Source organism: Sarcophilus harrisii, chromosome 1, assembly GCF_902635505.1.
Source record: "Sarcophilus harrisii chromosome 1, mSarHar1.11, whole genome shotgun sequence".
Lineage (NCBI taxonomy): Eukaryota > Metazoa > Chordata > Mammalia > Dasyuromorphia > Dasyuridae > Sarcophilus > Sarcophilus harrisii.
The window spans coordinates 7,218,978-7,240,952 of record NC_045426.1 but is presented as its reverse complement, the minus strand read 5'-3'; the positions used below and the strand labels follow the sequence as shown (position 1 = coordinate 7,240,952).

The 21,975-nt window shown below is 43.4% G+C and overlaps 1 protein-coding gene across 3 annotated transcripts in view; it reads left to right on the top strand.

The window, feature by feature from the left end:
• RALA (RAS like proto-oncogene A) overlaps nt 1-21,975 on the top strand; it is a 62,178-nt gene that overhangs the window by 3,357 nt on the left and 36,846 nt on the right. Inside the window, exon 1 of one of the 3 annotated variants that reach the window (XM_031951870.1) lies at nt 8,820-8,909. The exons of 1 other annotated variant lie outside the window; for it this stretch is intronic. The gene's annotated coding sequence lies outside the window, so the exon portion shown is untranslated. Of the gene's footprint in view, nt 1-8,819; nt 8,910-9,960; nt 10,029-21,975 lie in introns of those variants that run through there. One more of the 3 variants, XM_031951851.1, reaches the window with a different exon arrangement.

The following is a 21,975-nucleotide window of genomic DNA, read 5'->3' as shown; positions in this document are numbered from 1 at the left end:
AGCCTTTTAAGAATTATTCTATTATTTCTATTCAAATTTCAAAATTAGACCATTGAATTCAGGAAAATTGATGAGCTCTGCTAGCTTTGCTTTAGTTTTCTTTTGTTTTTTCCTTTGGTCTCCATCTATGATTTTCTTACATAGAGAACCCTTATTTCCCAAACCAGATCCTTTTCTTTTCTTCAGTATTGACTTAATTTAGAGTTGCCTGGAGGCAAAGCTTAAATTACTCACCTCCAGATCCTGCATTAAACACTTCCTTATTATCATCCCTCTCTACCAAAGTCCTATCCCACTCCTGATATTATCCGGTACTCTAAATCTGCCCACAGGCTCCTGGGGGAACGAATTTACTTTCTTCTTAAATTTTCCCTTTCCCAATCTTTCTATCTTCTTGCACTCCAAGGAATCCTGGCACTCCCTTGATCACACCACCTCCTTGGCTGCCTTTTCCAGGACTAATTAAACTTTTATTCACACCCTTCTCTCCCAGGTCTCCCACCCTAATGATTGAGAGGTGAGGTGGGGAGTTTGGAATGCTCCTTGCTCCCTATTACTGTCACTCCATTCGTAATTATAACCAAATTAACTCTCCACAATTAACTGAAATCTGGCCCCATCCCCATCATTCAACTGGAATGACTTTCTCCAAAATTACCAATGATCTATTAATTGTCAAATCTAATGGTCTTTCCTCAATCCTCATCTTTTTTTAACTTCTCTCATTCACCCTCTTCTCTTTTCTCACTAGGTTTTCATGACACTGCTCCCTCTTGGTTCTCCAGTCTAACCAGTTTCTTTTGCTTATCTTTATCTATTTCATCAATTCTATTCTAGGCACGCTTTTCTTCTTCCTCCATGTGCTTTCATTTGGTGATCTCATCAGCTTCCATGGTTTCAGTTATCTTTTCTATTCAGAAGACTTTCAAACACATTTTAATCTTAACATTTCCCTATCTCCTATCTCCTATCTCCAACTGCCTAAAGGACAACTCAGACTGGAAATCCCATAGACATCAACATATCCAAGACTGGACTTATTGTTCCTCCCAAGCCCCCACTTTTCTAACTTCTTTTTCATAGTTGAGGGTACCCCCACATGGCTAAGTCTCACGGCTAAGGTTTCATCCTTGCCTCCTCATTCTTCCTCAGCTCCCATCTCCAAACTGTTTCCCAGCCCACTTTGCTTTGACCATTGTAACACCTCTGTTCTATGACCCATTCTTTCCATTCACGTTGTCCACACCACACCCTGGTGTAGGCCATCACCCCCTCATGCCTAGATTATGTCAGTATTCTGCTGCTTGGTCTCCCTGCCACAAGTCTCTCTCCATTCCAGTCCATCCTTCGGTCAGCTGTCAAACAGACCTTCCTAAAGTACAAGTCTGATGATGTCACTCCCTCCTATTCAATAAATGCCAGTGGCTCTCTACTAACTGGGGGATCCCCTCACTCCCCTCCATGTACATGAGATCCAGGGACACGGCATTCTTTGTTTCTTGGAGCTCTTTTCCCTCCTCACCTTCTGGTTTCCCTGGCCTCCTTCAAATTTCAGCTCTAGTCCTACTTTCTACAAGAAGGCTTTCTTAATCACGTCTTTCATCTGAGATCCTATCTATGTTGTGTTCATACATAGTTGTGTGCACATTGTTTTCCTATATTGAATGATAAGTTCATCAAGACCAAGGATTTTCTTGTAACCCCAGCACTCTGCATATGGACTGACATATAGTAAGTGCTTAATAAATGCTCATTGATGACATGTCTTAATTTGATTACACTTACCCATGAGCACACAGTGAGTCCAGGTTGGAGGGATAACTTACTTCTTCCTGGCACCAAAGCTAGCTCTCTCCTTTTTAGGACAGGGTCTTTCACATACTATTTGGGGGAAAGGGAGCAAACAGAGCCAGGAAACTTTAGGAGATTCACATTGGTCTGTCCCTTGTGATGGAATGAAGTCACCTGTGGACTGGAATAGGCAGTTGATATTCCGGGAAAGGAATAGAGAAAATGTGTTAGATCATCAAGAGCTGGAAATCATTTTATCAGTCATTTTTCCCAGGAGATATTAAAGCTAACATGAGGTTAAATGCTTCAAATTATCTGGTTTTAAAATCTGGTTCTTAGGAATAAAACCAGAATATTTGCTGAGGAGCCAAAGATTTCATGACTTAATGTATTGATCTCAAAGCAGAACTCCCCTCTTCCACTCACCCTACCAGAAGCTATGCAAACCAATGTATTCCCCTGGTTGTAGCGCCCTTGTCTGTATGAATTCCCCTGCTAGAATATAAACTCCATGAGGACAGAGACTATCTTCTCTTTTGTAGTAACTTTCAGCACAGTTCTTGGCATATTGTCAGCACTTTATAAAATGCTATAAAATTCTTTATTTCAATTGCCCTGTTTTGGAGAATACGCAGTGATGTGTTCCGTGCTCTGCCCACAGTCACCTATTCTTCTCTACTCTCTCTTCAAGAACTTTTGGGGTGATGCCCAAATTGGTGTCTGCTTCTGAAGACCGTTCTGATAGGCGGCAGGGTGCTGTGATATACTTCTCATTTCTGGCCTTCTTAATCCCATTCCTTCTTTAAAATTCAGAATCCTGCCTTGCTGAATAGTGTGATGAATTCCCTGAGAGCTGTCCACAGTCAAATGAACAAACCTTTATCAAGCTTCTGCTATGTGCTGGGGACAGTGCTAAGGGCTAGGTTGATCATCTTTTGAAAATCTATCTGGTAGAAAAAGAATTTGCCCCATCCTATACAGCAGTGGAGTGGGGAAAATAAACTAGTTGCATGGAGACAGAGGTGAACTTAATTCTTTATATGAACTCTTTATATAAAGAACTTTCTGCCCATGAAAGTAGTTCATAAATGTAATGGCTCATGGGCCCTGCCAACCATGGAACATTCACCCATAAGCTGGGATAGACGTAGTGAAGGGGTCTTGTTTAAAAGCTTCCTGCTTGAGTGAGAGAGTGAACTAGCTGGCCTCCCTTCAAGGTCCTTTCCATTCCCGAGAGCCCACGTCCTTCCGTTTCTCTTTAAGGTTTCCTGCCTTTATTTTGGTGGATTGACAGGATGCTGAAGCACAAGGGCAAGAGAGTTTTTTGAACAGGACTTCCAACCTTTTGTGTCACTGACACCTTTGGCAGCAATTTGGTAAAGACTATGTTTTTAAATGTATAAAATAAAAAAGCATAGAATTACAAATCAAAATAATTACAGTGAAATACAGTTCTCAACATTTTAAGAAATTCACAGATGCCAGGTTAAAAATTCTTGCTTCAGCAATATGCAATAGATTTTTATGATTTAAACTTTGTGTTCATAAATAGCTGCTTCATTTTTTTAAGCTACTAAAAGCACATTGAAAATGAAACAATATCATCCTTTGACCAATATTTAATTTGTACTATATTATGAGTTTAGGGCTAAAATCACAGGGAACAAACAATGGGCAGGTGCTAGGGGATTCTCTTTCTCAGTAACTATAGTTATACATGGGGGTGAGAGAGAGAGGCAGGAATGGGAAGATATACCATTAAGCCCAGTTGCTATACTTGTATATACTCATAAAGTTGTGCCCACAACTTCCTATTTCTGTCTGCAAAGGCAGATTTTAGTATCCCAGACCTTAAATCAAAACTGTTCTACAGAATCTAAGTCCAAGATAATTGAATAATATCTGTTTAATAAAATACAAATCTGTCTAGCACTTTATACTCCATATTTATCAACTTAGGAGACTGGTAGAGATGGGTATTTTACATTTTATCAAATATAGTGGAAATGAACACCACTTCTGTAGACACATGTACCTACAGTTGATTATTCAGCTATTTCTAATTCAGTGTCTTTCTGTCTCCCCCAGATAGACAAGGTTTTCTTCCTATTCTTTTTTTTTTAATTTTTAATAGCTTTTTATTTTTCTTCCTATTCTTATCTGAAATATTGGCATATCATTTCCAGCACAGATGTCCCTGAATTGGTTTTAGTTCTTTGCGACTTGAAAACAATGAACTTTGAGCAATATAACCTTGGAGGCTGGGATTCTTTCAAATATTGCAATGTTCCTAAATTCCAGATTTCCTTTTCCTTCTTCATTATTACCAAATATTTACCAAACCAAATTATTACCATTATTACCAAATTATTACCAAACTCTTTCAAAGTGATATATTTTCTGGTTACTGAGATTTTCTCTCTGGGATTCTCTACTATGCATTTTTAAAAATCTTTCCTCTTCATTGAAATTATAAATATTTCCTGGCTAAGTGTAAGATCTATTTATGTTTATCTCATTTGGTGCTGTTAACAAAGGAAGAAGGAAGGAGAAAACTTCCCAAGTTAAGTACAACAGGCAACAGATGAGACGACTAGAAATTCACAGAACAAAAAAGAAAGAAAAAAGCCACCAAAAAGAAGAGCCAACAATAAAATCCCTCTCTGCACATCTCACCAAATCCTAATTTCTTAAGGGGAAATCAATCTTCAAGTAAGGATTGGGAGGGTATCTAGAGGGGTGCCATAAATGAAATTTTTAAAAAAGCTAGAGCTGTGTTAGGTGCTGCAGACTTTACATTTATTGGAGACAGAAAGAGGGGGAGAGAAAAGAAAAAGAAAATAATACTAAGTATACACCTAGGAGGTTTAGTTCAACAAAGGTCACCACTTGCTAAAATGATGGTGTTTGAGGAGACGGGATATATATGTTTGAAGATGTGGAATAGATATGTAGGTGTTCACAATGCATGATTTTCTCAGTAAAATAAGAGAGATGAGAATTCTGGGGCAGGGCATGGCTCTGGTGGCTTTCAAAAAAAGGAGGAATTTTCTAAATGAAAATTTGGGGGATGGGATCAAACCAAGCAAAGGAAGAATAGAAGTATTGCCATTTAGGAGCAAAGACACTGTTGACTTCAGTTTGTGATGACCTCAATTTGCGGTAAATGAGTGACTTGCCTATGGTCTTACATCTAGTAAGTATCTGAGGCTGGATTTGAACTCGAGGATTCCTATTTCTAGGATACTCTGGGGACTATGGTGCCATCTCGGTGCCCAGAGTCAAACAGCATAATAGTGTTAATTCTTCCTCTAGTGTTTAGCAACTATAGGATGGGATCAAAAGAGAATGCAGATGGTGGAGGTGAGGATTAGTAGTGAAATAATGACCAAGGTTACAGGGAGATGTAGAGTTGAATTTATCAAGAAAGTGGTGGAAGGAAAGTGAGACAAGAGCAGGGTTGTTGGATCAAGAGAGCAAGGTGGGGTAGGGAGTGAGGCTGCAATAAGGGTGAACAGTAAATTTAGGAGGAATGAAATGGAGAGATGAAAAGAAATTCTAGATAAACTAAAAGAAATGGATAGAATTTTAGAGTAACACTGAACAAATAAAGTCTAACTCTATTCAAATCCCTTCTTTTCGAGGATGGAAATATAATTCTCATGTTGCAAAGAATTTCCATTGAGGAAACTCCATCTCTTAATATAGCTCAGCCACTTTTTCTGCCACTTAGGGAGAGATTGTCTGGGACAATGAGAGATTCAAGGACCAGTTGTGAATCCAAGTCTCCCAGAGAGACATCAAGGCTGCCCCTCACAAATCATTTTCTTTGGGGGTGTGAGGGATTCATAGCACGTGGAACAAAAAGGCTCGGAATCCCACAGTGGACTCTCAATCCAAAAATAATAGTTTAACAAGACTATGAAAATGCTTTCATATGATAGTACTGGGCAGTAGTGAATCTTACATTAATAACACTTCACTCTTTTAACTAAACATATATTAATTGGCAAGCATACAGGGCAAGTGCTCACAAGTAGCCAGAAAAAAAGGACATTCTCAAGGTATCTCTTAAGAACTTTAGAATTGATTATATGACATGGGATACTCTGGCAAAGGACTGCCCAGCATGGCGTGCCCTCATCACAGAAGGTGCTGTGCTCTGTGAACAAATGAATTAACTCTGACAAAACAGGAGATGCATAAAGTTACAGAATCCACCCCAAATGTTTATGGGGACTATTGGTGTCTAACCTGTAGCACAGCATTCTGAGTTCTTAACAAATGTCATTTTGATCCTATTCCAGAATGAAGAGTAGCCACCAACCAACCATTTACTAATAGGCTATGAAGTGGTTTTGAATATAATCAAAACTAAGTTCAACAAAAAAGCCTAAGATTTTATTTTTTATTTTATTTTTTTTTAGCAGAAGCCTTGATATCTTCCCTTGGTAAATGTTCAGATTCAGTTGTGCTCCTGGGGCTTAGTGCTCATTGTTAATAATATGTCCTTTCAGTAATACCTTTCATCCAGGAACCTCAAAGAGCTTTTCAAACATTAATTTGTTATGTTTCATAATATCCCTGTGAGGCAGAGCAGCAGAAAGTTATTATTATCTCAGTTGTATAGCAAGAGAATCTAGGGCACAGAAAGGTCGTGCCTTTCTTAGGTTCACAAAGTGGGGATAGTAAAGTGAAGATGCATTACATTTTATTTTTTCATTCTCCATATAGTTGGGGCATTACAATAAATTAAAACTTAGTATGAGTGTGACAATTTAGTTAGGCTGCATTCTAGGGAAATGATTTGAATGAGAAAATGGTCTAGGAATAGATTTGAGTCAATTCATAGTGATGTATTTGCTCTTACTAGCATGAGAACTTAAGCAGAGACCCCCTTTTCAGTGTTTCTTCTGGAGGATGGTCTGCTGCTTTAGCACTTAGTATTTTTTCTGTTTGGGGTTCCTCCATGTGCGAGGCAAGCAGAGCTGCTCTTTTTTTTTTTTTTTTTCTGATAACGTGTCATTTTTGCTTTTTCTTAAACAATACCTTTTTATTTTCAAAATACATGCAAAGATAGTTTTCAACATTCGCCCTTGCAAAACCTTGTATTCCTTATCTTTTTCTCTCTCTTTTTCCCTCCCCTAGACAGCAAACAATCTAATATAGGTTAAACATGTGCAATTCTTCTCAAAATATTTCCACAATTATCATGCTGCACAAGAAAACAATCAGATCAAAAAGGAAAAAAAAAAAAAAATGAGGGAAAAAAAGCCAAGCAAACAACAACAAAGTTGAAAATACTATGTTGTGATCCACATTCATTGTCCATACTCCTCTCTGAGGCAGATGCTCTCTCCATCACAAGTCTATTGGAATTGGCCTGAATAACTTCACTGTTGCAGAGAGCCACATATGTCATAATTGATCATCAGATAATTTTGCTGTTGCTTTGTACAATGTTCTTTTAGTTCTACTCCCTTCACTTAGCATCAGAAAGTCTCTGTGTAAGTCTCTCCAGGTCTCTCTGAAGTCAGCTAGCCCATCATTTCTTATAGAACAATAATATTCCACCACATTCATGCATCATAACTTATCCAGACATTCTCCAATTGATGGGCCTCCCTCCACTTACTTTCCAGTTCTCTGTCACTACAAAAAGGGCTGCTGCAAACATTTTTGCACATGTGGGTCCTTTTCCCTTTTTTATGATCTCTTTAGGATACAGACTTTAGTAGAACCATTGCTGGATCAAGGGAATACAGTTTAATAGACCTTTGGATATAGTTCCAAATTGCTCCCCAGAATGGCTGGATCTGTTGACAGTTCCTCCAACAATGTATTTAGTGTCCCAGTTTTCTCACACCCCCTCCAGCATTTATCATTTTTTCCTGTCATTTTAGCCAGTCTGGAAAGTGTGAAGCAGTACCTCTGAGTTGTCTTAATTTGCATTTCTCTAATTGTGATTTAAAGCACCTTTTCATATGACTAGAAATGGTTTTAATTTCATCTGAAAATTGTTCATGTTTTTTGACCATTTATCAATTGGAGAACGGCTTGTATTCTAATAAATTCGAGTCAATTCTCTATGTATTTTAGAAATGATGCCCTTATAAGACCACCTCCCCGTTTTCTGCTTCCCTTTTAATGCTGGCTGCATTGCTTTTGCATGCACAAAAACTTTTTAACATAAAAATGTTCCATTTCATGATGTTTTCTAGTTCTTTGGTCATAAAGTCCTTCCTTCTCCACAGATCTCAGAGGTAAATTATTCCTTCTCCTTCAGTTTCCTTCTAGTATCAGCCTTTATATCTAAATCAGGAACCTATTTTAACCTTATTTTGGCATGCCACGTTAGGCGTTGGTCAGGCCTAGTTTTTGCCACAGTTTTTCACTTTTCCCAGCGATTTTTGTCTAACAGTGCGTTCTTATCCCAGAAGCTGGAGTCCTCAGGTGTGTCAAGCACCAGATTACTATAGTCAATGACTAGTGTATCTTGTCAAGCTACAATGTTTCACTGCCCCATTTTCCAGCCAGGAGCCGAGGACTTTGACGGCCCTTGCTTTATAATTTGAGGTCTGCTACAGTCAGGCCACCTTCGGTGCATTTTTTTCGTTAATTCCCTTGACATTCCTGACCCATGATTTCTTGGCAGCCTTCCCGGCGCCGCCCTGATTAAGCAGTCTCGGTGGAACTGTCATTGTGTTGGCTCTGCCTGCCCACGCCTACGTGATGTTTTCCCAGTTACTTGGATCTCACTCAGGGTGAAGCGTTTCGTGCTTGTGCGCATGGAGGTCCCGGCTTTGTCTTGGCGGGGACACTCCCCGACGTTGTATATGCTCTAGTTATTTTAAATGCGATTTCTCGCCGCTGAGCTTTGCGGATGACACAGAAACACCAGTAACTTATGTGCACTGATTTGGCCTCTCGCCACCTGGGTCGCGTTGGTCGCTTCTCCAGGACTCGGAGCTGCTCCTCCTTCCCGGGGCCCGCTCGCTTCCCAGGAGGCCTCGCGCTCAGCGGCCCGCGGGGCCTCCCTGTGGCGCTTCCACAGCGCTCTCAGTACTAGCAGGCCCCGACGCGGCGATGCCGTCCCAGATTTCGGGGTTTGTGCAGAGGTAACGGCGGCAGGGGCTGGCGGGGGCTGCCCCGGCGGCAGGAACCCCCGAGCCCACTTGGTGACCGATAGAAGGCGGAAGAGGTCCGGCGGCCGTCTGGAAGCCCCGAGTTCCGGCCCTCCCGGCTCCTGCCTGGGCCTTTAAGTCACTTATTGGGGGAGGGGTGGGTCAGGCGAGTCCGTTCCCCTTCCCCGGCCTCAGTTTCTTCATCTGTCCCGCCCGGGTAGTGGCTCTCAGGATTTTTATTCCCCTCTCCGACAGTGGGGAAATGGAGGCAGGAGGCGCATGCGCAGTTAGAGCCACTGGCCACCTACTTCTGATCCCTTGTCTCCACATTCCCTCCACATTCCCTCCCTTCCCCCCCCCCCCCCCCCCCCCCCCCCCCCCCCCCCCCCCGGTCTGGCCCTGCCCCTCGGCTGAGGACCCTCTGAGCTGTCGGGGCCTCATTTCCCACCCAGCTGGAGGAAGAGGGGAGGACACTGGGGTGGGGAGAGGGTCCATCTTGATGGACCAGGCCAGAGCACAGCGCAGAACGGGAATCCTCTCGACGCGCAAGATGGCGGCGGGCCCGGAGGAGCACGAGTCCTAAGCGGGCGAGGACGGCCGGACGTCGGTGACGTCAGCATCCGGGAATCTCGGTTGGGATTCTGGCGCCCAGCCGCCTCGGGGACTGCGCTGACGTCACCACTGCGCAGGGGGAGGGGAGGGACTTTCCACAGGGCTAGGACGCTCGCACCTGCGCAGAAGAGTCCGGCGCGCCACATTTGTCTCCCCCCCCCAACCCCCGCCCTCCACCGAGGGCGGGGCGACGAGCAGGGTTCCCATCATTGTTCTCCAGCGGGGCTCGGGTCTCGGTCCTGGTCCTGGTCCCGGTCGTGCGCTCCGCCGGAAGTCGCTCCCAAGCTAGGGCCCCCTCCCCGGCGGTGCGACCCCAGCCTCGCGCCCCGGAAGCGATCGGCGGCGGCGGCGGCGGTGGCGGCTGCCAGGAGGAGCCCCGAGCTGTCTGGCCCCGGTCCCGGCCCCGCAGCAGCGGCGGCGGCGGCAGTGGCGGCGGCGGCCTCCGCCTCACCCCGGCCGGCCGCGCGTGCGTGCCCGCCTCCGCTCCCCGGCCGGCTGCAGGTGAGCGCGGGCTCGCGGGGCGCCGGGCGGTGGGTGTGTCCGGGCCGGGCCAGGCCGCGGGAGCGCGGCCCGAAGGTCACCCCGCCCGCGCGGGGGCATTCATTAGGCGCCTGCTGAGTGCACGGCGCGGTGGGCGGGGGGCGAGGGAAGGGGGTAAAAAGAGGACGGGGGTGTCCCTCCTGCAGGGGGAGGGGCAGAGCCGCCGCATCCATCCTTTAAGTGCCTTCTGGGTGCCAGCGGGGGAGGAGGGGTGTCCCTCTTCGGGGGGATGGAGAGGAGAGCCGCAGCATCCGTCCATCCATTAGGCGCCTTTTGTGTGCCGGGGCTCTGCGAGGATCGAGGAAGAAAGGGACTCCTTTCCTTTGGGCGTGGGGAGAGGAGCCGCAGCATCCATCCAGTGGGCGCCTGCTGTGTGCCGGGTCAGGGAGACGGTGGAAGAAGGTCCCTCTTTTGCAGAGGGTGGGGAAGAACCGCAGCATCCATTCATTAAGCGCCTGCTGTGTGCCAGGCTGGGCAGAGAGGGAGAGGAAAAGCGCGCCCCTCCTTAGGCAGCTCCTACTGTGTGCAGGGCTCCGAAGGGGAACTTTGTGGACAATATAGAAAGGGTCGCGGAGACCCACCGTTTCCATTTAGCGCCTCCGTGGGTCCCCTGGAGGAAGGGGACGCCTTTTCGGGGCTGGGGGGGCGATCGCAGCATCCATCCATTAATCCCCTGCTGTGTGCTCGGCTGGGCAGAGAGGGAGGGGGGGGGGGGGGGGGGGGGAGTAAAGAGCGAGCCTCTGCCGCTCGGGTCTGGGATGGTCTGCGGTCCGTGTGGAACCAGAGCCTCGATTCCCCTCCCCCACCGGAGGTTCCCCTTTCCCGGGGGCCGCAGACCCCCACTCCGGGCGGGCCGCTCCCGGGGCTGCGGAATCCGAGAGCCAGCCGAGGCTCGGCCCGGCGGGGAAGGCCGCGGGGGGGGGGGGGGCGGGCCCCCCCGGGGGCGCGGGCCCTCCCGGGGGCGCCTGGAGCTGAGGCGGCTCCCGAATCCTCCCCGGGGACGCCGAGGCCGCGGGGCGGGTGTGGGCGCGCGGGGCTGTTTGGTTTCGGATTTAGAGGAAATGGGGAGGGGAGGGGCCGCTTCGATGGGCCCCCGGATCCTGGTCGGCCCGGGCTCCTGCGCGCGCGGGGGTGGCGGGCAGGCTCACCCGGGACTTTCCGGTGCGGGCTCTGACAATGCTCCGAAGGTCCCTCCCCGCGGGCCTCGGCCCCAAACCTGAATTTCCCGACGGGCGCCGGGGCCACGCCCTGGCTAAGCCCACAAGCGCTCGCTTATGGGTCCTGGCCGCGGCCTTAAAACCCACTAACGGGGCCGAGGCTGGTGCCGTTCTCAGGCTCAGATTGTTTGGTTGTGAAACGGCGAGATTCATTTAGAGGCAAGAGAACGTCCGACCCGATGCGTCCTTCCTGCTGGGGGAGCGCGTCTGTCCCCGAGGACTTGGTGGTGGCCGAGGGAGGGCCAGGGCTGCGGCGGGAGCGGGAGAAGCCGGCTTCTGGCCCTGCCGGTACAGACGCAGGACAAGGAGGCCTCCCGGCCGTTTGCTCATTTCTAGAATGGGAAGAGGAGGCTCGGAGAGAATACACAGCGCCCAGGGATGATAAGCTCCAATAAGTAGCGTCTCTCCGTCCTGTGTAGACTTTAAAAAAGCCTTGTTCATGCTAGTTATCAGGAAAGCAAGGTAAAGATGTGCAACCCTGAAATCTGAGTCAGGGAAAGCCTCCCGACAGGTATTTGTCTGCATTCTGTTTCGGGTTAAGGTTTATAAATTATCCTGGCGAAAATGTGGCCTTGGCTTCATGGTTGCAATTAAATTGTGAAAAAGAAGTGATGCTGCATTTATCGCTTCAGTGTGAGCAGATAACCCTTTTAAACCGATTCTGAGGTTACATGTGCGCCTCCATGTGTGATGGATGTGACTCCCGACAGTCATTTGCTCCTTTGGCTAATTATCTTCTGCTCAGTTGTGGAACTTGTGGGAAATCATGAGGACTTTTCTTTTGTGGCTTGGAACTGAGCCTATAGAAGAGGAGAAAATGTAAGAAAATTTGAGAATGGATACTGGAGAGGCCCCTGACTGCTCTGATGCCAGGCCTCAAGGTTGGGAGCATTGGTTGATTGATTGGTTCTTGTCTTTAGTTCTCCAAGATGACCAAAGTAATAGCATAATGTTAGAATCAGAAGATTGGGTCTGACTGTGGCTGATCGGGTCACCACGAGCTTGGAAGGCTCTATCAGGGTGGGCGCAGTTGGTTGGGATTCTCAAAAAGGGCACATCTCACTTTGCTTTTGAGCTGCTGCAGTTCTGCTTTGCTCATAGAGCAGAGCACCTTCTGGGATGTGATCTCCTGCCAGTGTCTCCCATGAGATAACCTTGAGAACGTCCTTGAGTAGCTTCTTTCCATTGCCTTGTGAGCCCTGTGAGCACTTGCCTTGTGTGAATTTTCCACACAATAAGCTTTTAGGCAAACATACATGTGCCAGTTAAACAGCATGACAGTTTTCAGCTTGAGAAGGACCTTTGTGCCCAGTGCCTTATCTTGCCAGGTGATCTTCAGAATCTTCCTAAGACAGTTCAAATGGAAGTGATTTAGAAAGCCAGAATAAGAATTTTTGGATAGTGGTTTAAAATATAGGAGTGACAGGCTCTTGACTGGAGTTAGGGTATAGCTGATAAGTGCTAGGAAAAAGATTTCCATGAACTGTTATAATGAAATGAGAAGCATCTATCTCAGCAGTAGCTCCAGAGAAGGGAGAGCTTCCACAAAGGGTCTTGGTAATTTCCAGGAGAAGCTCGAGCTTTGGGTAGTAAAAAGAACACCAAATGGGGCACTTGATTTTCTTGGCATCCTTAAAAACCCGCAGCGGGGCAGACCTTGTTCAGAAGGACCAGACTTGATCCTTGAGTTCAGCTAAACTCATAAAATCTGAAGAGACAGGATGGATCAAAGGGATGGTGGCAGTATGTTTGGAGAGGCACAGAGATCAGAGATCAGAGACAGATAAATGGAGCAAGGGAGGGAAGGACTTTGGACATAAACAAGAAATGGTGTTTGATCCTGGTGCCAATGGGGAACTATTACACTATTACAATCACAGCTCATCAAGATGCACAGAAAAGGTTCTCATACCCAGTCTCAGAAAAATGACATAATCTCTTCAGTGCAAATGACATTTAAGGAAGACTTTCCTATGTGCTTTCCCTTGGCTGTCATTGTCTTTCTACTTCTCTTGCACTTCAAACCCATCTTGTGGCCACCCCTTGTTTGGGAGCAACTCAGGAGTTGGTGCCCTTTTTTTCTGTTGGAAGTAAGCATTTCACAAATACTTTTTTCATTTTGGAGAACTTCATCTGAACATCTGGAATTCTTCCTCCCCCATAATAACCAGAGGTGATAAAGAATTTTTTTTGCCTTGATAATTGCATTCTTCTGATGCTTTAGGAAGTGATTAGAGAGTCCCTCTTGCTTCTCTGGACTGAATAAATTATGACCAATTATGAATGATTGTAGAGAAGTAGAAACTGGCTCCTTTGTGGAGAAGTGGCTGTTTTTAATTACTAATTGCAAAGGAGAGGAAAGCTTACATACTCTAGATTTGAGTGTGGTAGATTTCAAGGAGCTTCAGAGAAAAGGTGGGTAGGATGGCATGGGCATCTCAAATTCTTTTATATTATTATTATTAATTAAAGCTTTATTTGTTAACATTGACCCTTGTAAAACCTTGTGTTCCAGATTTTACCCACCTCCCCTAGGTGGCAAGTAATCCAATATATGTTAAAACATATGTTAAATCCAATATATGCATACATATTTATATAATCATCTTGCTGCACAAGAAAAATCAGATCAAAAGGGAAAAAAATGAGAATGAAAATAAAATGCAAGCCTACAACAAAAAGAATGTTGTGATCTACATTCGGTTCCTATAGTCCTCTTTCTGGGTATAGATGGCTGTCATCACAAAATCACTGGAACTGGCTTGAATCATCTCATTATTGAAAAGAGCCATGTCAGAATTGATCATCCTATAATCTTGTTGCCATGTACAATGATCTGGTTCTGCTCATTGCACTTAGCATCAGTTCATGTAAGTCTCTCTGGGCCTCTCTGTAATCATCATATTAATCATTTCTTATTATAGAATAATAATATTTAGTGACATTCATAAATCATAACTTATTTAGCCATTCCTCAACTGATGAGCATCCACTGAGTTTCTAGTTTCTGGCCACTACAAAGAGGGCCACCACAAACATTTTTGCACATCGGTGTCCCTTTCCCTCCTTTAAGATCTCTTTAGGATATAACCCCAGTAAAGACACAACTGGATCAAAGGATATGCACAATTAATAGCTCTTTGGGCATAGTTCCACATTGCTCTCCAGAATGATAGGATCAGTTCACAGCCCGACCAGCAATGGATTAATGTTCCAGTTTTCCCATATACCTTCCACAACATCCTTTTCTTTTCCTGTCACCTTAGCCAATCTGAAAGGTATGTAGTGGTATCTCAGAATTGTCTTAATAAGTATTTCTCTAATCAGTAGTGATTTAGAGCATTTTTTCATGTGACTAGAAATGATTTCAATTTCTTTATTTGAAAATTGTCTGTTCACATTTGACCATTGAAGAATGGCTTGAATTCTAAGTTTGAGTCAATTCTCTCTCTATTTTAGAAATGAGGCCTTTATCAGAATCCTTGAATGTAAAAATGTTTTCCCAGTTTATTGCTTCCCTTCTTGTCTTGTCTGCATTAGTTTTGTTTGTACAAAAACTTTTAAATTTAATGTAATCAAAATTATCTATTTTGTAATCCATAATGAACAATAATTCTTTTTTGGCCACAAATTCCTTCTTTCTCCACAGATCTGAGTGGTAAACCATCTTTTGTTCTTCTAATTTGCTTATAATATCACTCTTTATGTTCAAATCATGAACCTGATGTTAGGTGTGGGTCGATGCCTTGTTTCTGCCATACTAGTTTCCAATTTCCCCAGCAGTTTTTAATCAAATAGTGAGTTCTTATCCCAAAGGCTGGGGGCTTAGGGTTATTCAAATACAAGATTGCTGTAGTCATTGTCTCTTTTGTCCTGTGAACCTAACCTATTCCACTGATCGACTACTCTGTTTCTTAGCCAGTACCAAACGGTTTTGGTGACCTCTGCTTTATAATTCAGTTTTAGATCTAGTAGAGCTAGGCCACCTTCATTTGCTTTTTTCTTCATTAATTCCTTTGAAATTCTTGACCTTTTATTCTTCCAAATGAACTTTGTTATTATTTTTTTTAGATCTGTAAAATAATTTCTTGGGAGTTTGGTTTGTATGGCACTGAATCAGATTAAGTAGCATTGTCATTTTTATTATATTCCTTCAGCCTACCCATGAGCACTTGATATTTTTCCAATTGATTAGATCTGACTTTATTTGTGTGGAAAGTGTTTTGTAATTGTGTTCATATAGTTCCCGACTTTGCCTTGGCAGGTAGACTCCCAAATATTTTATGTTATTGACAGTTATTTTACAATATGCTTTGTTGGTAATATATAAAAATGCTGATCATTTATGTAGATTTATTTTGTATTTCTGGCCTCAAATTCTTGAAGGGGACATAGCCTAGTGAGGACTGAGATGATATTCTGAGAAATAAGATTCAGAAGAGAAAAGTGAAACAATTATGGAGATGAGCTCTCAGGAATCATTCATTTCAAGTCGATTTGATTTGTTTTTTTATTAACTTTTATCGATAACTTTTTTTAAAGCTTTTTTTTGACAAAACATATGCATGGGTATTTTTCAACATTGACCCTTACAAAAACTTCTGTTCCAACTTTTCCCCTCCTTCCCTCCACCCCTCCCCTAGATGGCAGGTAGTCCCATACATGTTAAATATTATTAAAATATATGAATAATTTTTTAAGGTTAGCAACTAGACTTGTGATTTCACTGCTGTAAGTCAGAAATTCAAAGGCTCCAGAAGGCAGTTGAACCAGATTAAAATATAATTGGGAAATAGTTAACAAATTGAAATATAATCAGACACATTTAATATTAATATAATTTTCTAAGTCATTTATATAGCTCCTTCTCTCTTTGAATTTGATATACCTGTGTGGGTAATACCTTAGTGAGGAGACATCCCCTGCTGGTACTTTCTGTGCAAGTTTGCCTTCTCTGCTCAGTTTTTTCCCATATCCCTTTCCTGCCTTCTTTTCTTCATCCATCTAATGAGACAGCCCTCTAGCAGAACTCAGTGGCACAGTGTCCAGGTCTGATGGAGTATGCTGTGTGTATGTGTGTGTGTGTGTGTATATATATATATATATATATATATATATATATATATATGGATACATGTATGTACATATGTACACATACATATACATGTGTGTAGGTGTGTCTGCACCATAGCACATATCCCTCTCCCTCCCCCCAACCCCTGAAAAGAGGGACATTCACTTCCTGAGTTCTTCTCAGAGGTCCATACTGAGAGTTAGGTCCTCAGCCTTAAGTTTCATTTTAACGAACTTTCCGTTGTTATCATTGTGAATTTTGTATTCAGGATTCTGCTTACACCTCTGTGCATCACTGCACATGATTGAGCTTCCAGTTTCCTTTCTTATGCTGTAATGATGGTACACATACATACACAGATCACATCTTTGTTGGCCGTGAGGGGGGAGGTCAGGCCTCCTCCAGGAAGCTCTGGGTGGAAGTCCTGCCTCTGACCCCCACTTTGTTAGCCCAGGATGGTGGCTGGTCCTCTGGATGCCCCAGGAGTGTTCTGAGCCTACCAGTTGGTGCCAAGCCCTGGCTAATCCACCTTGTGATTTCCTCACCTGGGAAGTCCAGTCTGGCAGGAAGATTCCCCTGGTGAGTCATCAGTCTTGTCTGAGGCTCTGAATCTCACAGGATGTGCCCACTGGATTTCTTGGGTCAAAGGTGGGTAGAGTTCAGCTGTCACTCTGGGTTAATTTTCCAGAGTGGTGATCTCCAGCACCGGTATCTGTCTGCATCATCTTTGCCAGTTCAGAGGATGTCACTTAGTCCTTCGGACTTTTCCATTTGCTCTTTTTTTGTTGTGATTTGGTGCAGTCTTTCATATGGATGTTGACAAATGACCTGTACAGACAGAAATGCAGGTCGTGGTGGATGAAGGCATCGGGTAAGAAGTGCCAAGAGCACAAAGGTTCTAAATGAGGCTGATGGAACTCTTTGAACAAGAGGAAGGAGCCTGTAGCTAGAGGAGAGAGCAAGGGCAGAAGTGCGAGCTGCTGCTGTGACCAGGACCGAGCAGGGCAAAGCTACTCAAGTGACACTGCTGCTGCTTTCACTGCCCGATGAGGATGATGGATGGGAAGGACAATGCCTGACACACAGTGGGTGCTTAATAAATGCTTGCTGATAGATATGAATATGACTTAATGTGAAGGTGAAGCACAGTCTTCTTATTCTAGTGCCTCCCTGCTGTTTCCTTTTCATCCTGAGTATAAAGTGTTTTGTATTTGTGAGTTTCCTGGAACCATCTTTCATTTTTCTTTATATCCCTGGCACCAAGCACAGGGCCCCGCTTGTGGTATGCACTTATTAAATGTTTCGTTTGGCTGAGTACTGTGGTGCATTTAAGGCATTAGAAATGAACTAATTCCACCTTCTGGGGTTCCTGAGTCACTGTCATTTTATAGAAAGAACAGGAGAGGTGTTTGTAGGACTGTAGAATGGCAGGTACCATGAGTTTTAGTTGCTTTTTTAAATGGGAAAGGAATGGAATGTATACAACTTTAGTCCTGTGATCAACCTAGATTCCTAGTAAAAACTAAAACTTATTATTAAGAGAATGGTAAAGTGAATCTGTAGAAGAGGAAGCCTTGATCACAATGAGCCAGCCAACTTCATCACAGACAGGTTAGGCCACTTCTTGGCTCATTTCCTTTTTTGGAGATGGTACCATGAGAGGGACTCCTCTCTGGTTGAATCAGGCACCAAGACTAATGTTTTGCTAGGAAGGAGATTTCCCATGGACTTTTGCTGATATCTGTACCCAGTACTGTTTAATAATTTTTTATCCGTGACTTCCATCTTAGTCTTGACTTCATTTCCCAGCCATCAGATGCTCTGCTTGGAACATCCTGCCTTCCCCCAGGATAAGCTCATTATCTGAAATCTCATCTTCTTGGAGATTGTTTCTACTCTGATGCTCCTTGCCTCTCTCTTCTGATTGGAGGAGGAAACAGTAAGCTCTGCCTGAAGTCTCCCTTTGTAATGAGCTCAGACTTTTCCAACTAACTTCATTTGCCATTAGCTCTGCTTGGTTTCAATTTTGAACATCACTGAGTACCCTTTGGAGGCCTCCTGTCTCCTTGGCGTCCTCAGCACTGTATAGTGCCTAGAACATAGTAGTCACTTAAGTGTAGACAGGAGACGATCGACAACTTAGAAGATTTTTGATTCCCAGACTTATATTCCATTTGTTTTGGGGGGGAAGGGGAGTTGAGAAGATGATTTTCCAGTAGTACCTGCTGTGTGATCCCAAAAGGATTACATGGCACATAGGAAAACCACAGAGTTTATTGGGGAAAAGAGCTTGGTACAGAGCTCAAATACTTTCTCATTGACATGTCAAAAAAGGTTTTTTGCCTGTCAGATTCATAAGAAATAAACACTCCAGTAAGTCCTTGACCACTGGCCAGAGGAAGATGGGACTTTTGGCTAGGTCCCTCCTGCATCAGAAAATAGACTAGAAATTGAGACCTTGATCTTGACCAAGACCTGAAGTTTGCTTGAGGGAGGTGGCAGGATGGGGGTGGGGTATCATTTGTTGTGAGGTAATGCCATTCGCTGCTTTCTGCCTAAACAGAAGCAGATGCAAAATTCCTGTTAAGCCCAAAATGTACCTTGATATACCTAATATATAATAAGTCTATTATTCCCTAATGTAATAATCACATCAGGACAAATGGGCACTTTTGAAACTCAGTTACCACGGCAGCCTGACTATATAATGGAAGTAGGATCTGGGGCTAAATCCCTGGCTGGGCTCATGACTGGCTCTGTGGTTGTGAGCATTACCTTTGAGTAATGAGCTGGGCTCAGTAAGCAGGGCTGAAGGGGACCTGCTGGGTCCTTTCTAGCTCTCTTCTCTGTGACCTGGGATTATGGAAATCAGAGCTAAAAAGAGCAATTAGCTTCTACCTTTGGAAGCATTCTCAGTGCAGTATCAGGTGATTTAGGTGCTCCTACATCCCTTCCAATTCTGAGGTTCTGTGTGGCACTTGACAGAGGTGGTGTTTGGCTTCTCCACAGACTCTGCCATTAAAAAAAAAAAAAAAAAAAGGAAGGAAATAATAAAAACTTACCCACCTACTATGTGCCAGTACTGTGCTGAGCACTAAGCAAACATTCCCTCCCTGGATCCTATGCTATGAGGAAGATGCTACTATTATCCTCATTTGTACTTGAATAAATTGAAGCATACAAGTTAAGTGATTATCCAGGGTCACAAGGCTAGGAAGTATCTGGGTCTGGATTTGAATTCATATCTTTCTGACTCTAGTCTAGCACTCCAACCTTTTGAGGCTGTAAATATACACTGTAAGTATCTACATGTGGCACGTGTGTATAGATACAATGAACACATGTGGTTATATAAATATTGAATTTCTTTGTAAATCCTGTGCAATTACAGGTTTATTTGCCCAGCATCTAGTTGGGAGGAAGCTGACTGGCTCAAAATTGGGTCATAGTAGAGTTTGAAGTCGATGGCTTGCTTTTCTTGTGCTCTGCCATAAAGAGTCCTCAAAGATTAGCTAGAAGCAGAAGCTCAGGGAGGGGTTAAGGCAAGGGAAGAGCTCCTGTTAGAAAAGTGATCCATGATGGAACTGTGCAGGGTATCCATAGGAACTCTGGAAGGCTCACCTGAAACCTGATGCCCCCATGTGCCTGGGAGTCACATGCTGGTCCCTGCAGGATAGGGGATTATCTGCTTTTCTGTGGAGAAGTTGCTACTTCAGGGCTGCTTTCTCCCCTCTTTGGGTTGTCAAGAAATAATTGAACTTAATTAGCGAACATTTTTGTGAACATCTAGCTGGAGAGACTTTAGCCAATAGTATTTTCACTTCAGTGGGATATGCACTGAGGAAATCGAGGGCAGTGCAAAGACTCCAATCGAGGTGGGATGTAGAGGATGTAGAGCTCTTTCTTTTCCCACTTAATAATATTTGACTTTTCAATTATATGTGTCTTGGGGTTTTAGAGGGGGTTTTTTAGAGGTGATTGGGGTTAGGACTTGCCCAGCATGGTAAGTGTCAAGTATCTGAGACCAGATTTGAGCTCAGGTTCTCCTGACAACAGAGCTGAGGCTCTATCCACTGCACCATCAGGCACTTCAATTACATGTGAAGATCATGTTTACCATTCATTTCTTATAAGATTTTGAGTTCCAAATTTTTCTTCTTCCCTCCTTCCTCAAAACAGCAAGCAGTCTAATGAGGGATATACATGTACAGTCTTGCCATCCATAGGTGCTGTGCTTTCCATGCTTTGTACATAAGCTTAAAAACAAGGAGTTTGTCAGTTCATCCCTATGCTCCAAGTAGCATTCTTATACACCTTTAAGATATGAAGAATTTCTGAGAGGGAGAGGGAAGGTGGCTGTGGGTGTACACATATTATTTTGCTGTGTTGGGGATGCGGGTGCTGCCATGAGGAAAACAGTGAATCATCTAGATAAAAAGCTGTGATGATGGCAGACCCCCTCCCCCCACATACTTTCACATATCTGGTCATTCTTTGGCCCTTGAGATTTTTATAAACCTGCATTCTATCTTTTTTTGTTTTTTCAGTTTTATATATATATATATAAACAATTTTTAACATTCGTTCAAAAATTTTTTTGAGTTCCAAATTCTCTCTCTGAGAAGGCAAGCAATTTGATATAGATTATATAGGTGAATTTATGCAGACATTTTCATATTTCTAAATCAAATCTCCTCAAAAATTTTTTTTTCAAATAGGTTTCATTGGGCAGACACCATCAGTATTTTCTCTGGAGTACATAGCATTTTTCATCATAAGCCCTCAGAATTGTGTTCACTCATTGTATTGCTTAGAATAGCTAATAATTCATAGTTGATTGCTGTTATTTTATACAATGTTCTCCAGGTTGTACTCACTTTGCATCAGTTTTTAGAAATCTTTCTAGGTTTTTCTGAGTGCATTCTGCCCATTATTTCTTACAACAAAATAGTATTCCATCACAACCATATACAACAACTTGTTCAACCATTTCCTAATTGATGGAAATTCCCTCGATTTCCAATTCTTTGCTACCAGACAAAGAGCTCCTGTAAATATTTTTGTCCTTTTCTTTTTCTTTTTTTTTTTTGATCTCTTTAGGGTGCAGCCCTGGTAGCGATATTACCAAGTCAAAATTTTATGCAGTTTTGTAGTCCTTTGGGCTTAGTTCTAAATTGCTCTCCAGAGTAGTAGAATCAGTTCATAGTTTCACCAATTCAGTTTTCCCACATCCCCTCCTACATTTTTTACTTTCCTTTTCAATCATATTAGCCCAACTGATAGGTATGAGATAGTACCTCAGAGTTGTTGTATTAATTTGCATTTTTCTAATCCATAGTGATTTGAACATTTTTTTAAAATATAACCAAAGATAGCTTTGATTTCTTTTTCTGAAAACTACCTGTTCATATCTTTTGATCATTTATCAATGGGGGGAATAATTTGTATTCTTATAAATTTGATCCAAGTCTCTCTGTGTTTTTCAGAAATGAGGCCTTTATTAAGGAAATTTGATGTAAATTTTTTTCACAGTTGTGCTTAACTATATATTTTCCTACATTCTATTTTTTTCAGTTTATCCTTTCTCCTTTTACCTTCTCTCAAAAGTTTTTTTACT